Source organism: Arachis hypogaea, chromosome 11, assembly GCF_003086295.3.
Source record: "Arachis hypogaea cultivar Tifrunner chromosome 11, arahy.Tifrunner.gnm2.J5K5, whole genome shotgun sequence".
Taxonomy (NCBI): Eukaryota; Viridiplantae; Streptophyta; class Magnoliopsida; order Fabales; family Fabaceae; genus Arachis; species Arachis hypogaea.
Window position 1 is genome coordinate 120,855,578 of NC_092046.1, and position 18,342 is coordinate 120,873,919.

The 18,342-nt window shown below is 36.7% G+C and overlaps 1 non-coding gene across 1 annotated transcript; it reads left to right on the forward strand.

Annotated features, from left to right (window-relative positions):
- The first annotated feature begins 10,346 nt into the window (after positions 1-10,346).
- On the forward strand, positions 10,347-10,454 carry LOC112725099 (small nucleolar RNA R71). The gene has a single exon (XR_003164228.1). It is a non-coding gene; the product is annotated as a small nucleolar RNA R71 (small nucleolar RNA).
- The last annotated feature ends 7,888 nt before the right edge of the window (positions 10,455-18,342 follow it).

Here is an 18,342-nt window from a genome sequence, read left to right on the forward strand (position 1 = left end):
GCATTGTTGTTTTCGGCTGCCATGGTTTTTTCTTCCTTGAAAAGCTCTGTTAGGCCCTCTAAAGAGAATTGTTCTTTAGCTTCTCTTAGCTTTCTCTTCAAGGTCCTTTCAGGTTCAGGATCAGCTTGAACAAGTATGCCTTTATCTTTGCTCCTGCTCATATGAAAGAGAAGAGAACAAGAAAGTAGGGAATCCTCTATGTCACAGTATAGAGATTCCTTGAGGTGTCAGAGGAAAAGAAGAATAGAAGGAGGAGATAGATAGAAGAGAATTCGAACATATAAAGAAGGAGGGAGTTCGAATTGCATCTTGAGGAAGAGTGTTAGTCCTTTAAATAGAAGGATGTGAGAAGAGGGGAAGAATTTTCAAAATTAAAGTAAAAGATATTGAAATAATTAAAAGAAATTTTGAAATTTTGATTGATGCTTTTCGACAACTAAAATTGGGAAAGAAATTAAGTGATTTTGAAAAAAGATTTTGAAATTAGAAATTAAAAAGATATGATTGAAAATTAATTTTGAAAAAGATGTGATTGAAAAGATATGATTTAGAAGCTATGATTGAAAATCAAATTAAAAAGAGAAAGTTTTAAAATTAAAGTTGATTACTTGACTAACAAGAAATTAAAAGATATGATTCTTAAAATTTAAAATTTGATCCTTTCTTAATAGGCAAGTAACAATTTGAAAATTTTGAAGTAAATCATTAATTTATAGCAAGGATTTTTGAAAATTATAATAATAAAAAAAATGGAAAGAAATTGATTTTGAAAGGATATGATTGAAAAGATATGATTTGAAAAAGATTTGATTTTGAAAAATTATGAAGATTTGAAAAAAATTTGAATTAAAAACAAAATCTTCCCTCTAGTGTCATCCTGGCGTTAAACTCCCAGAATGGCATCCATTCTAGCGTTTAACGCCCAAAATCCTAGCCTTTTGGGCGTTAAACGCCCAGCCAGGTACCCTCGCTGGCATTTAAACGCTAGTTTTCCTTCTTCACTGGGCGTTTTGAATGCCCAGCTTTTTCTGTTTGATTCCTCTACTGAATGTTCTGAATCTTCAATTCTCTGTATTATTGACTTGAAAAGACATAGTTTTGGAAATATTTTTGAATTTTCGATGATGAGAAGCAATAAAAATGCAACTAAGATCAAATGAACAATGCATGCAAGACACCAAACTTAAAAATTTTCATATAAGAGACACTAACAAATTGAGAATGCATATCAGAAACAAAAAAAAACAAGAGAATTTAAAGGTCAGAGCAATGAAATCATCAAGAACAACTTGAAGATCAATGAAGAACATAATGCATATATTCGAAAAATGCAAAAAGAATAAAGACATGCAATTGACACCAAACTTAAAAATTGACACTAGACTCAAACAAGAAACATAAAATATTTTTTATTTTTATGATTTTATAAATTTTTTTGTGATTTTCGAAACTTATATGGAAAAGAAAATAAAGGGATTCAAAACTTTTAATAAGAATTCCAGGAATCATGCAATGTTAGTCTAAAGCTTCAGTCTAAAAAGATTAGACATGGTTGGCCAAGCTTCAGCAGAACATTACATTCAACAACTAAATTGACGAGAATCAATCAGCTTTTGTGATGATAAAAACATCACCTTGAAACTCTAGAATTCATTCTTAAAAATTCTGAAGAATAAAAAGAAAAGTACCTAATCTAAGTAACAAGATGAACCGTCAGTTGTCCAAACTCGAACAATCCCCGGCAACGGCGCCAAAAACTTGGTGCACGAAATTGTGATCATTAACAATGGCGCCAAAGGACTTGGAGCTCTTAAACGTGAATCACACTTTGTCACAATTCCGCACAACTAACCAGCAAGTGCACTAGGTCGTCCAAGTAATAAACTTTACGTGAGTAAGGGTCGATCCCACGGAGACTGTCGGCTTGAAGCAAGCTATGGTCACCTTGTAAATCTCAGTCAGGCGAATTCAGATGGTGATGGAGAATTGATAATTAAAAGATAAATAAAATATAAAATAAAGATAGAGATACTTATGTAATTCTTTGGTTGGAATTTCAGATAAGCGTATGAAGGTGCTTTGTTCCTCCTGAACCTCTACTTTCCTATTGCCTTCTTCCAATCATTCATACTCCTTTCCATGGCAAACTTTATGTTGGGCATCACCGTTGTCAATGGCTACTTCCCGTCCTCTCAGTAAAAATATTCTACGCACATTGTCACCGCACAGCTAATCATCTGTCGGTTCTCGATCATGTTGGAATAGGATCCATTGATCCTTTTGCGTCTGTCACACGCCCAACAATCGCAAGTTTGAAGCTCATCACAGTCATCCCTTCCCAGATCCTACTCAGAATACCACAGACAAGGTTTAGACGTTCTGGATCTTAGGAATGGCCGCCAATAATTCTAGCCTATACCACGAAGGTTCCAATCTTAGATTAGAAACCCAAGAGATACACATTCAAGCTTGTTTGCATGTAGAACGGAAGTGGTTGTCAGTCACGCGTTCATAGGTGAGAATGGTGATGAGTGTCACATAATCATCACATTCATCATGTTCTTGGGTGCAAATGAATATCTTGGAGAAGAAATAGACTTGAGTTGAATAGAAAAATAATAGTACTTGTATTAATTCATGAAGAACAGCAGAGCTCCACACCTTAATCTATGGAGTGTAGAAACTCCACCGTTGAAAATACATAAGAACAAGGTCTAGGCATGGCCAAATGGCCAGCCTTCAAACGTGTCTAAGATAGCATAAGACTTATCAAAGATGAAAATACAATAGTATAAGGTCCTATTTATAGAGAACTAGTAGCCTAGGGTTTACAGAAATCAGTAATTAATACAGAAATCTTCTTCCAGGCCCACTTGGTGTGTGCTTGGGCTGAGCATTGAAACTTCCATGTGTAGAGACTTTTCTTGGAGTTAAACGCCAGCTTTTGTGCCAATTTGGGCATTTAACTCCAGCTTTTGTGCCAGTTCCGGCGTTAAACGCCAGAATTCTTGAGCTAACTTGGAATGCCTGTTTGGGCCATCCAATATCGGGCAAAGTATGGACTATTATATATTTCTGGAAAGCTCAAGATGTCTACTTTCCAACGCAATTGAGAGCGTGCCAATTGGGCTTCTGTAGCTCCATAAAATCTACTTCGAGTGTAGGGAGGTCAGAATCCAACAGCATCTGCAGTCCTTTTTCAGCCTCTGAATCAGATTTTTGCTCTGATCCCTCAATTTCAGCCAAAAAATATCTGAAATCACAGAAAAACATACAAACTCATAGTAAAGTCCAGAAGAGTGATTTTTATTTAAAAACTAATAAAAATATAATAAAAACTAATTAAAATATACTAAAAATATACTAAAAACAGTGCCAAAAAGCGTATAAATTATCCGCTCATCACTTGTCCCCAAGAAACTAAAAACAAAATAGGATAAAAAGAAGTTCAGAATGATTGGCATCCATAGGAACTCAGAATTCAGATAGTGTTATTCATTCTCCAGTTCGGTATGTTGATTCTTGAACACAACTACTTTATGAGTCTTGGCCGTGACCCTAAGCATCTTATTTTCCAGTATTACCACCGGATACATAAATGCCACAGAAACATAACTGGGTGAACTTTTTCAGATTGTGACTCAACTTTGCTAGAGTCCCCAATTAGAGGTGCCCAGAGTTCTTAAGCACACTCTTTTTGCTTTGTATAATGACTTTAACCGCTCAGTCTCAAGCTTTTCACTTGAAACCTTCACGCCACAAGCACATGGTTAGGGACAGCTTGATTTAGCTGCTTAGGCTAGAATTTTATTCCTTTGGGCCCTCCTATCCATTAATGCTCAAAACCTTGGATCCTTTTTACCCTTGCCTTTTGGTTTAAAGAGCTATTGGCTTTTTCTGCTTGCTTTTTTCTTTCTTTCTTTTTCTTTATTTTTTGCCATTTTTTTTGCAAGCTTTGTGTTTTTCACTGCTTTTTCTTGCTTCAAGAATCAATTTTATGATTTTTCAGATTATCAATAACATTTTTCTTTTTTCATTATTCTTTCAAGAACCAACGATTTTAACATTCATAAACTTCACTATTAAAAAATTTGCACTGTTCAAGCATTCATTTAGAAAACAAAAAGTATTGCCACCATATCAAAATAATTAAACTATTTTTAAGATAGAATTCAAAATTTTTGTACTTCTTTTTCTTTTTCAGAAAATATTTTTCATTTAAGAAAGGTGAAGGATTCATAAAACATTCATAGCTTTAAGACATAGACACTTAAACACTGATGATCATGTAATAAAGACAAGAACATAGACATAACATAAAGCATAAAAATTGATGAGCGGATAATTTATACCCTTTTTGGCATTGTTTTTACATAATTTTTAGTATGTTTTAGTTACTTTTTATTATATTTTTATTAGTTTTTATTCAAAAATCACATTTCTAGACTTTACTATGAGTTTGTGTATTTTTCTGTAATTTCAAGTATTTTCTGGCTGAAATTGAGGGACGTGAGCAAAAATCTGATTCAGATGCTAAAAAAGGACTGCAGATGCTGTTGGATTCTGACCCTCCTGCACTCGAAGTGAATTTTCTGAAGCTATAGAAGCCTAATTAGCTCACTCTCAATTTTGTTGGAAAATAGACATCCTGGGCTTTCCGGAAATATATAATAATCCATACTTTTCCCGAGATTTGATGGTCCAAACAGGCGTCCAAAGCCAGCCTAAAACATCTTGGCGTAAAACGCTCAAACTGGCACCAGAATTGGAGTTAAATGCCCAAACTGGCACCAAAGCTGGCGTTTAACTCTAGGAACAGCCTTTGCACGTGAAAACTTCAATGCTCAGCCCAAGCACACACCAAGTGGGCCCCGAAAGTGGATTTCTGCACTATCTACACTTAGTTATTCATTTTCTGTAAACCTAAGTTACTAGTTTAGTATAAATAGTACTTTTTACTATTGTATTCGCAGACTATCTCATGCTATCATAGACCATTGTTCACATTTGGAGGCTAGCCTCACGGCCATGCCTAGACCTTTTTTACTTATGTACTTTCAACGGTGGAGTTTCTACACCCCATAGATTAAGGTGTGGAGCTCTGCTGTTCTTCATGAATTAATGCAAGTACTATTATTTTTCTCTCAATTCACGCCTACTTCTTCCTCAAGATATACTCTTGTTCTTAATTCAGTTAAGTCAGAATGAAGGGGTGACCCGTGACAATCACCCAATCTTCGTTACTCGCTTAGCCAAGATCCGCGTGCCTGACAACCACAAAGCGGTATACATGATGTTCAACGTAGTCATTGGACGACAGCCGGAGTATATTCTCTTAGATATCTAATACACGGACCGAGTCCGTGAGATTAGTATCTTCGTAGTATAGGCTAGAATCATTGGCAGCATTCCTGGGATCCGGAAAGTCTAAACCTTGTCTGTGGTATTCCGAGTAGGATCCAGGAAGGGATGACTGTGACGAGCTTCAAACCTGCGAATGTTGGGCGCAGTGACAGTGTGCAAAAGGATCAATGGATTCTATTTCGATGCTAGCGGGAACTGATAGATGATTAGCCATGCGGTAGCTGTGCCTGGTATTTTTCATCCGAGACGAGAAATCCGACAGTTGATTAGCCGTGCAGAAACCATAGAGGACCATTTTCACTGAGAGGATCTTATAGCTTGCCATGGAAGGGAGCACGCATGGTTGGAAGAAGGCAGTAGGAAAGCAGAGGTTCAGAAGCAACAAAGCATCTTCAAACGCTTATCTAAAATTTCCACCAATGAATTACATAAGTAACTTTATTTTATTTTATGTTCTATTTATCTTTTAATTATCAAAACCTTATAACCAATTGAATATGCCTGACTGAGATTTACAAGATGACCATAGCTTGATTCAAGCCGACAATCTCCATAGGATCGACCCCTTACTCACGTAAGGTTTATTACTTGGACGACCCAGTGCACTTGCTGGTTAGTTGTGTGAAGATGTGAAAAGTGTGAATCATGATTTCCCCACACCAAAAACCGAAAACAGAAAAATAAGAACAAGGAAATTAAAGAACGGGTCCACCTTAGTGACGTCGGCTAGTTCTTCCTCTTGAAGATCCTATGGAGTGCTTTAGCTCCTCAATATCTCTTCCTTGCCTTTGTTGCTCTTCCCTCATGGCTCTTTGGTCCTCTCTGATTTCATGGAGGATAATGGAGTGCTCTTGGTGCTCCATCCTTAGTTGCTCCATGTTGGAACTCAATTCTCCTAAAGAGGTGTTGAGTTGCTCCCAATAGTTGTGTGGAGGGAAATGCATCCCTTGAGGCATCTCAGGGATTTCTTGATGAGAAATCTCCTTATGCTCTTGTTGAGGTCCATGAGTGGCCTCTCTTGTTTGCTCCATTCTCTTTTTAGTGATGGGCTTGTCCTCTTCAATGAGGATGTCTTCTTCTATGACAATTCCAACTGAATTGCATAGGTTATAAATGAGATGAGGGAAGGCTAACCTTGCCAAAGTGGAGGGCTTGTCTGCCACCTTGTATAGTTCTAGAGGTATAATCTCATGAACTTCTACTTCTTCCCCATTCATGATACTATGGATCATGATAGCCCGGTCCACTGTAACTTCAGACCAGTTGCTAGTAGGAATGATAGAGCGTTGGATGAACTCTAACCATCCTCTAGCCACAGGCTTGAGGTCAAGCCTTCTCAGTTGAACCGGCTTGCCTTTGGAGTCTCTCTTCCATTGAGCTCCTTCCACACAAATGTCCATGAGGACTTGGTCCAACCTTTGATCAAAGTTGACCCTTCTAGTGAAAGGATGAGGATCTCCTTGCATTATTGGCAAGTTAAATGCCAACCTCACGGTTTTCAGACTGAAATCTAAGTATTTCCCTCGAACCATTGTGAGCCTCGGGTTCATACTTTGATCATGGTTCTTAGTGATCCATGCATTAGCATAGAACTCTTAAACCATTAAGATTCTGACTTGTTGGATGGGGTTGGTGAGAGCTTCCCAATAAGTGCTTCTTTAATGTCAATAACTTGACAGTGAACTCTTACAGAGCTTCACAGATACTTAGAGCATGATTGTGGCCTCCCAACACCAAACTTAGAGTTTGAATGTGGGGGCTTTGCTTGACTCTGTATGGAGAGAATTGGATGAAGCTTTTCATGCTTCTTTTCCATGTTTACAGAAGAAGATCCTTGAGACTTAAACACAAGGTAGTCCTCATTCAATTGAAGGACTAACTCTCCTCTGTCCACATCAATCACAGCCCTTGCTGTGGTTAGGAAGGGTCTTCCAAGGATGATGGATTTATCCTCATCCTTCCCAGTGTCTAGGATTATGAAGTCAGCAGGGATGTAAAGGCCTCCAACCTTCACTAAGACATCATCTACAAGTCCATAAGCATGTTTCATTGATTTGTCTGCCATATCTAACGAGATTCTTGCAGTTTGTATCTCAAAGATCCCTAGTTTCTCCATTACAGATAGTGGCATGAGGTTTATACCTGACCCCAGGTCACATAGAGCCTTCTTAAAGGTCATGGTGCCTATGGTACAAGGTATTAAGAATCTTCCGGGATCCAGTTTCTTCTGAGATAATTTCTACTGAGCCAAGTCATTCAGTTCATTGATGAGTGATGAGCGGATAATTTATACACTTTTTGGCATTGTTTTTACATAGTTTTTAGTATGATTTAGTTAGTTTTTAGTTTATTTTTATTAGTTTTTAATTAAAATTCACATTTCTGGACTTTACTATGAGCTTGTGTGTTTTTCTGTGATTTCAGGTATTTTCTGGCTGAAATTGAGGGACTTGAGCAAAAATCATATTCAGAGGTTGAAGAAGGACTGCAGATGCTGTTGGATTCTGACCTCCATGCACTCAAAGTGGATTTTCTGGAGCTACAGAACTCTAAACGGCACGCTCTTAATTGCATTGGAAAGTAGACATCCAGGGCTTTCCAGAAATATATAATAGTTTATACTTTGATTAAGGATAGATGACGTAAACTGGCGTTGAACGCCAGTTCCATGCTACATTCTGGAGTCAAACGCCAAAAACAGGTTACAAACTGGCGTTCAACTCCAAGAAAGACCTCTACACGTGTAAAGCTCAATGCTCAGCCCAAGCACACACCAAGTGGGCCCCAGAAGTGGATTTCTGCATCATTTACTCATTTCTGTAAACCCTAGTAACTAGTTTAGTATAAATAGGACTTTTTACTATTGTATTTACATCTCTGGACGTTTAGTTCTTAGATCATGGGGGGCTGGCCATTCGGCCATGCCTGGACCTTATCACTTATGTATTTTTAACGGTAGAGTTTCTACACACCATAGATTAAGGTGTGGAGCTCTGCTGTTCCTCATGAATTAATACAAAGTACTACTGTTTTTCTATTCAATTCAAGCTTATTCCTTCTCTAAGATATCCATTTGCACCCAAGAACATGATGAATGTGATGATTATGTGACGCTCATCATCATTCTCACCTATGAACGCGTGCCTGACAAACACATCCGTTCTACATGCAAACAAGCTAGAATGAATATCTCTTAGATATCTAATACAGGGGACCGAGTCTGAGATATTAGAATCTTCGTGGTATAAGTTAGAACCCATGGACGGCCATTCCTGAGATTCGGAAAGTCTAAACCTTGTCTGTGGTATTCCGAGTAGGATCTGGGAAGGGATGGCTGTGACGAGCTTCAAACTCGCGAGTGCTGGGCGTAGTGACAGACGCAAAAGGATAGTAAATCCTATTCCAGTATGATCGAGAACCGACAGATGATTAGCCATACAGTGACAGCGCATTGGACCATTTTCACAGAGAGGATGGGATGTAGCCATTGACAACAGTGATGCCCTACATAAAGCTTGTCATGGAAGGGAGTAGGAATGATTGGATGAAGACAGCAGGAAAGCAAAGGTTCAGAGGAACGAAAGCATCTCTATACGCTTATCTGAAATTATCACCAATGAATTACATAAGTATCTCTATCCGAGTTTATATTTTATTTATCTTTTAATTATTAAAACTCTATATCCATTTGAATCCGCCTAACTGAGATTTACAAGGTGACCATAGCTTGCTTCAAGCCGACAATCTCCGTGGGATCGACCCTTACTCACGTAAGGTTTATTACTTGGACAACCCAGTGCACTTGCTGGTTAGTTGTGCGAAGTTGTGACAAGGAATTAAGATTATGAACGTGCGTATAAAGTTTTCAGCTCCGTTACCAAGAAATGGAACCGTCACAATTTCTGCGCACCAATGAGCAATGGAGGTTCATCCTCCCAAGTCTCATTACCAAATAACTTGGCATTTAGCTTCATGATTACTCCTAGATACCGAGCAACCTGCTCTTCAACAATATTTTCATCTTCCTCATAGGAAGAATACTCATCAGAGCTCATGAATGGCAACAGTAAGTTCAGTGGAATCTCTATGGTCTCTATATGAGCCTCAGATTCCTTTGGTTCCTCATTAGGGAACTCCTTAGTGGTCAGTGGACGTCCATTGAGGTCTTCCTCACTGGAAATCAGTGCCTTTTCCTCCTCTATAGGTTCGGCCACTTTGGATATATTGATGGCCTTACACTCTCGCTTTGGATTCTCTTCTGTATTGCTTGGGAGAGTACTAGGAGGAGTTTCAGTAACTCTTTTACTCAGCTGACCCACTTGTGCCTCCAAATTTCTGATGGAGGACCTTATTTCAATCATAAAACTGAGAGTGGTCTTAGATAGATCAGAGACTATAGTTGCTAAGTCAGAGAGGCTCTGCTTAGAATTCTCTGTCTGTTGCTGAGAAGATGATGGAAAAGGCTTGCTGTTGCCAAACCGAATTTTTCCACCATTATTATTATTGAAGCCTTGATTAGGCTTCTGCTGATCCTTCCATAAGAAATTAGGATGATTTCTCCATGAAGGATTGTAAGTGTTTCCATAGGATTCTCCCATGTAATTCACTTCTTCCATTGCAGGATTCTCAGGGTTATAAGCTTCTTCTTCAGAGGAAGCTTCTTTAGTACTGCCGGATGCAGCTTGCATTCCAGTCAGATTCTAAGAAATCATATTGACTTGCTGAGTCAATATTTTATTCTGAGCCAATATGGCATTCAGTGTATCAATCTCAAGAACTCCTTTCTTCTGAGTCATCCCATTCTTCATAGGATTTTGTTCAGAAGTATACATGAACTGGTTATTTGCAACCATTTCAATGAGTTCCTGGGCTTCTGCACGTGTTTTCTTCAGATGAAGAGATCCACCAGCAGAGTGGTCCAATGACATCTTGGACAATTCAGACAAACCATCATAGAATATACATAAAATGCTCCATTATGAAAGCATGTCAGAAGGACACCTCCTGATTAATTACTTGTATCTTTCCCAAGCTTCATAGAGGGATTCACCTTCCTTCTGTCTGAAGGTTTGGACTTCCACTCTAAGCTTTCTCATTTTTTAAGGTGGAAAGAATTTGGCCAAGAAAGTATTGACCAACTTTTCCCAAGAGTTCAGACTTTTTTTAGGTTGTGAGTCCAACCATATCCTAGCTCTGTCTCTTACAGCAAAGGGGAAAAGCAGAAGTCTGTAGACCTCGGGATTAACCCCATTGGTCTTAACAGTGTCACAGATTTGCAAGAATTCAGCTAAGAACTGATGAGGATCTTCCAATGGAAGTCCATGAAACTTGCAATTCTGCTGCATTAGAGAAACTAATTGAGGCTTAAGCTCAAAGGTTTTTGCTCCAATTGCAGGAATTGAGATACTTCTTCCATAGAAGTTGGAAGTTGGTGCAGTAAAGTCACCAAGCATCTTCCTTGCATCTCCACCATTGTTGTTGGATTCGGCTGCCATGTCTGCTTCTTTTTCGAAATTTTCTGTAAGGTCCTCTCCAGAGTGTTGTGTTTTAGCTTCTCTTAGCTTCCTCTCTAGAGTCTTTTCAGGTTCAGGATCAGCTTCAACAAGAATGTCCTTATCCTTGTTCCTGCTCATATGAAAAAGAAAAGAACAAAGAGAGAATGGGAATCTTCTATGTCACAGTATAGAGATTCCTTTAGGTGATTATAAGAATAGAATAATTGAAGAATGAGAAGAGAGAGGAGATGAGTAATTCGAACAGAGAGAAGAGAGGGGGGCTCGAATTATGAGTAGAAGAGAAGTGTTAGTAATTAAATAAATAAATAGAAAGAGATGAGAGAAAGAGTATTCGAATTTTAAGAAGAGGGAAAAGAAAAATATTTTTATTTTTATTTAATTAATTAAGTTAGTTTCGAAAATATTAAAAGAAATAAAATAAAATTAGAATTTAAAACAATTAGTTAATTAAAAAGAATTTTGAAAAAGTGGTTAGTTGTTTTCGAAAATGAGAAGTGAAAAAGTAGTTAGGTGGTTTTGAAAAAGAAAAGAAATAGTAAATTTTTTTAAAATTAAAACAAACAAGTCAAGTAGTTAGTTGAAAAAGATTTGAAAATAAATTTTGAAAAGATAAGAAGTTAGAAAAAGATTTTGAAATTAAAATTTTAAAAAGATATGATTGAAATTAATTTTGAAAAAGAATTGAAAAAGAAATTAAAAAGATTTGATTTTTAAAATTAAAGTTGATGACTTGACTAACAAGAAACTAAAAGATATGATTCTAGAATTTAAAGATTGAACCTTTCTTAACAAGAAAGTAACAAACTTGAAATTTTTGAATCAAAACATTAATTGTTAGCAAGGATTTTCGAAAATATGAAATAAAATTAAGAAAAAGATTTTGAAAAATTAGTCTTAAAATTTTTGAAAACATTAAAAGAAAAATGAAAAAGATTTTTGAAAAATTTTAAGAATGAAATTCGAAAATCATAAAAAAAATGAAAAAGAATTGATTTTGAAAAAGATTTGAAAAGATAAAGTTTTTAAATTGAAATTTGACTTGACTAACAAGAAACAACTAAATTTTAAAAATTTTTGACCAAGTTAACCCAAAATTTTGAAAATTTTGAGAAGAATAAGGAAAAGATATTTTTTTTTTTACTTTTGAATTTTTAATGAGGAGAGAGAAAAACAACAAAATGAAACAAAACATAAAATTTAAGATAAAAACAAATAATGCATGCAAGAACACTTTGAATGTCAAGATGAGCACCAAGAACACTTTGAAGATCATGATGAACATCAAGAATATATTTTTGAAAATTTTTAAGAAAAGAAAGATATGCAAGACACCAAACTTAAGAACTTTTGTACTAGGGACACTAACAATTTGAAAATGCATATGAAAAACAAGAAAAGACACAAAACAAGAAAATGTAAAGATCAAACAAAGAAAATCATCAAGAACAACTTGAAGATCATGAAGAACATAATGCATGAATTTTTGAATTTTTTTTAAAAAATTAAATTAAAAAAATGCAGTTGACACCAAACTTAAAATTTGACACAAGACTTAAACAAGAAACACAAATTTTTTTTGTTTTTATGATTTTATTAAATTTTTTTTGTATTTTTTTTCAAAATTATTTTGGAAAAAAAAATAAAGAAATTCAAAATTTTTAATAAAAATTCCAGGATTCATGCAATGTTAGTCTAAAGCTTCGGTCCAAAAGAATTAGACATGGCCAAATGGCCAGCCAAGCTTTAGCATAACAAATACAGACATGTCCTTTCTACAATGGAAAGTGGAAACCTCAGTCCAAAAGATTAGACATTGTTTAACAGCCAGACAGGCTTCAACATATCTCATGAAGCTCTAGAATTCATTCTTAAAAAAAAAATTTTCGAAAATAAAAATAAAAAGCTTAAACATAAAATAAAATTACCCAATCTAAGCAACAAGATAAACTGTCAGTTGTCCAAACTCGAACAATCCCCGGCAACGGCGCCAAAAACTTGGTGCACGGAATTGTGATCATACTTTTCATAACTCCGGTACAACTAACCAGCAAGTGCACTGGGTCGTCCAAGTAATAAAACCTTACGCGAGTAAGGGTCGATCCCACAGAGATTGTCGGCTTGAAGCAAGCTATGGTCATCATGTAAATCTTAGTCAGGAGGATTCAAATAGTTATGAGGTTTTGATAATTAAAAGATAAATAAAACATAAAATAAAATAAGATACTTATGTAATTCATTGGTGGGAATTTCAGATAAGCGTTTGGAGATGCTTTGTTGCTTCTGAACCTCTGCTTTCCTATTGTCTTCATCCAATCATGCGTTCTCCCTTCCATGGCAAGCTGTATGATCCTCTCAGTGAAAATGGTCCAAGTACGATTTCTGCACGGCTAATCAATTGTCGGATTTCTCGTCTCGGATGAAAAATACTAGGTACAGCTACCGCACGGATAATCATTTGTCGGTTCTCACTTATGTCGGAGTAGGATCTCTCTATCCTTTTGCACACTGTCACTGCGCCCAACATTCGCGAGTTTGAAGCTCATCACAGTCATCCCTTCCCAAATCCTACTCGGAATACCACAGACAAGGTTTAGACTTTTCGAATCTCAGGAATGCTGCCAATTGGTTCTAGCCTCTACCACAAAGGTTCTAATCTCACAGACTCGGTCTGTGGATTAGAGACCCAAGAGAATATACTCCTGCTATCGTCCAATGACTACGTTGAACATCTTGTAGACCGCTTGTGGTTGTCAGGCACGCGGACCTTGGCTAAGCAAGTAACGAAGATAGTGGGTGATTGTCACAGGTCACCCCTTCATTCTGACTTAACTGAATTAAGTACGAGAGTATATCTTGAAGAAAAAGTAAGCATAAATTGAAAGAGAAACAATAGTACTTGCATTAATTCATGAAGAATAGCAGAGCTCCGCACCTTAATCTATGAGGTGTAGAAACTCCACCGTAGAAAATGCATAAGAGAAAAAGGTCTAGGCATGGCCGAATGGCCAGACTCCCAAATGTAACATAAAAGTCCAAAGATAGATCAAAAAGTCTGGATCTATTTCTGAATACAATAGTAAAAAGTGCTATTTATACTAAACTAGTTACTAAGGATTACAGAAAATAAGTAACTAAGTGCAAATAGTGCAGAAATCCACTTCCAAGGCCCACTTGGTGTGTGCTTGGGCTGAGCATTGAGCTTTACACATGCATAGGCCTTTTCTAGAGTTAAACGCCAGCTTGGATGCCATCTTGGGCGTTTAACTCCAGTTCTGGTGCCAGTTCTGGCGTTTTACGCCAGAAAAGGGTCTCTGGCTGGCGCTTGAACACCAGTTTGGGCCATCAAATCTCGGGCAAAATATAGACTATTATATATTGCTGGAAAGCCCAAGATGTCTACTTTCCAGCGCAATTGAGAGCGCGCCAATGGGGCTTCTATAGCTCCAGAAAATCCATGTCGAGTGCAGGAGGATCAGAATCCAACAGCATCTGCAGTCCTTTCTCAGCTTCTGAATCAGACTTTTGCTCAGGTCCCTCAATTTCAGCCAGAAAATACCTGAAATTACAGAAAAACACACAAACTCATAGTAAAGTCCAGAAATATGATTTTTGCATAAAAACTAATAAAAGGTAACTAAAACATACTAAATACTACCTAAAAACAATGCCAAAAAGTGTATAAATTATCCGCTCATCAGCGTGACATGCGAAGAGGACCATCGACGCGTACGTGTGACTGACACGTACACGTGACATGCGCCACATGCAGAAATCGCAGAAGATGCTGGGGCGATTTTGGGCTGATTTTGGACCCATTTTTTGGCCCAGAAACGCAGACTAGATCCAGGGGACAAGCAGAGACTCAACACACATTCACTTTTACACAGTTTTAGTTTTTAGTTTTTGGAATCTTAGAGAGAAACACTACTTCATCTAGGCTTCTTCACATTCATAGAATTCTAGTTTTATGCTTTTGATTTGGATATTGAGAAGAGTTACTACCTCCGTTGAAGTCTATCATTCTAGTTTATTTTCTTGTTTCCTTACTCTTTTATTTCCCATTTACCCTGTTTAGAAATACATATGGATATCTTTGATTTTGGAATTTATTAATGCAAAGAGTTGTTTTTACCTTTAATTAATTTTTTGTTATTATTTTATTTGAATTTCCATGTCTTCTTATCATCCCCTTTTATCGTTTATGAAAATGGCATTCATGTCAATGGAGTAGACTCCCAACTTGACTTGGGAGTTGATTAAAAGGAGACCCTTGAGTTGGAATACTCAAGTGATAATTGGAAATTGGAAGTTGTTGGCTGGCTCTCTAGTCACTAACGCTAATCCTTCCATAGGAGAGGATTAGGACTTGTGAATTGGAGCTGGTTCAGTTACTTGACTTTCCTTTATTCGGTAAGGGATAACTAAGTAGAAACAACAACCTCTTACCATTACACTTGAAAAAATTCAACAAGGATAGAACTTCCAATTAATCTTCTCCCAGTCAAGGCTTTTTATTTTAAATATATAAAACCTCTCATTAATTTTCAATGCTTTAATTAATAATTATTTTATTTTTCCGTTCTCCAATTCTAAAACTTTTCAGAAAATTCCTGACCAATAAATAGCACTCTTTTGTCAACTCGTTGGGAGACGACCTGGGAATTCTACTCTTAGTATTTTATTCTTAAATTGTGACAACTCTTTTTAAATTGATAAGCGGAATTTTTGTCGGTTAAGAATTGTACTTGCAACGCTATTTTCACTATAAATTCTTAATCGACAATTTTTCGCCCGTCATATATCTCACCACGTCCCAGAGCAACTGGAATCAATACCACTGCATCTACCCAGGCAGGTATATCTCACCACGTCCCGGAGCAAGTGGAATCAATGCCACTGCCTCTACCCAGACAGGTGTATCACAAACAACAACATATTTAATATTAATCTCTAAATCGTTATCATTCTCATTAACAATATCATAATCATCATCATTCTCTTTATCAATCTCATAATCATCATCATTCTCATCAACAATCTCATCATCATTTTCACGATTCATCACTAATTCTCTTCTTATTCCATCCATAGAACTTACCAAGCATAAGTCACCGTCCTCTAAACTCATAACAACAATTATCCCTTTTATTCTTTTACTATTCTCACCCTTGATTCAATACCCTAAAACAGCTAAAAAGGTTTTAAGTAAGTGTTATGAAAGGTTGCAAGCTTGTCAGGAAGGTAAAACAGTTAAAAACAAAGTTTTCTTTGAAAAACAAGACAGTGTGCATACGCATAGAGGTATGCGTACACACAGGAAGTAAAAATTTCCATTCTTCTCGTTCGCACAATTTATGTGAACGCCCTCAATAGAGTGCACCTTCCAGCGTATGCATGAGCACAGCTTGCAAAACTTCTTAGGTTGTGTATGCGCACAGAGCATGCTAGCGCTCCCAACAGTAGACATATCTCTGTGTGTACGTGCGCACAAGAGTGTGTGTTTGCACAAGTTCAAAAATACACAGGGTGTGCGAGCGCACACAAACCAGAAATCACAAATTCTGCAACATCACAGAATTCAAATTTTGGACACCAACTTTCAACGATCATATCTTTCTCTACAAAATTTATATTTCTACAAATTCTATACCGTTTTAAAGCTCTTTGAATAATATTTAATTTGATATAAAATTTATTTAATTTCAAAAACTGCAGCTCAAGATATATGATCTGTCAAAGTTGGCCTAAAACCCATTTTTACCAAAAATAATTATTTACCAATTATCCGATGATTCACTAGCCCGAATCATTTTTCAACCAACAAAATGAACCTAGACCAACTCAAATTACCTATTCACAGACAACCAATTCCAATTCTACTCCTTTTACACATTCCACCTCAATTGCATCTATTCCACATTCTAAAAACCTCATTTTCCACTATTTCATTAATTATTTACATTTTCAGACATTGCATACTAACCCTTTATTCAATCTCATACATTATCACACAATTCAATCATCTCTTACCGTCCTTACCTTTTTCCGGCCTCCGGCCCAAAAATCCACGGCCTCTGACCCAAAGTCACAATTTAATACATATTCCACAAACCATTAATCATCATCCAATATATCAAATTTCACAACACACCACACATGCAAATCCACAAAATTCTCAACTCAATCATTAATTTACACAACATATCAACCATACATATTAATACCAACCATTTACATAATCCAAACCTAATCCTAGGGGCATCTAGCCTAGGAATTCTTATCATATCATACGGTACTTAAATGAAACTTAAATTGTACCTCTTGTAGTCACAATAATTTGGTCGTTCCTTGTAAATTTCCACCAAGCACTAGCTTTAAACTCCACCAAGAGTTCAGCAAGCCAAATTCAAGTCCCTAAGAGCACCAAAATCTCACCCAACAACTCTAACACAACCAATATCATACATACATCAACCTAGGGTTTAAAAAATCTAGTAAATCACAAGGGTTAGTGATTCCTTACCTCAACTCTCTGAAGTTTGTGATGAATATCACCCATGGCTCATACTAGAGCACTCCTAAACAACCAAAATCATAAAATCATTCAACACCCATAATCAATCATGTTTTTAGAGGAAAAATCAAAACTGGTCAGAGAAAAACGAAATACTCACCACATTATCTAGATAGAATCGAAGAGGGCGAGGAGAGCGATGCGTGGTTGCAAACGGCTTGTCGATTGGAGCTCCGTAGCTCAAGTTATGGTGGTTTGAAGATCAAGAGGGGCTAGGGTTTTCTCTTCTTCTCTTTCCTCTCTATTTTTTGATCTCTCTCACAAATGGGGGAGTTGTGGCTGCTGAATGGCCTTAATAAGGCTATATATATGTAGGGTCTTGGGCCCACTTGGGCCTGGTTCACTTGGTTTAGCCCGTTGGCCCAATTTTGGGCCAAAACCTTTAAGATTAGAGTTTTAAATAGTATTTTAAATATTTCTATCTTTCCAAATTATAAATTCTTATTGCTTAACCTTATTCACTTCAAATTAATTTCCTCAGCTGCTGTACCGAACAGATCTCAGCCGGTACTGCCGGTCAAATTTTTAGTGCGCGTTTTTACGCAGAAAACTATGTTTTCCGACTCAAAAAAATTCACTGTGTCCAAATATCATATTTAAATTATCGAAATCCGATTGCTAAATTTTCTAACCATGTTCACTCACATTTAATTTATTATTTAATTAATTACAGTTTGACCGAGTTTTACGCAGGGCATTCTCCTCTGGCCTAAACAGAAGTATAGACCCTTCTTCGGTTCTATATGCCTTTAGCCCTCAAAGATTCCCTAACACAACCACAATTTTTCATGTATATCCTATAATATCAAAATAAAATTAAAAAACTATCCACCACATTCATTTCTCACACAAACAGATCAGATATTGAAAATGGCAATGGCAATAAAC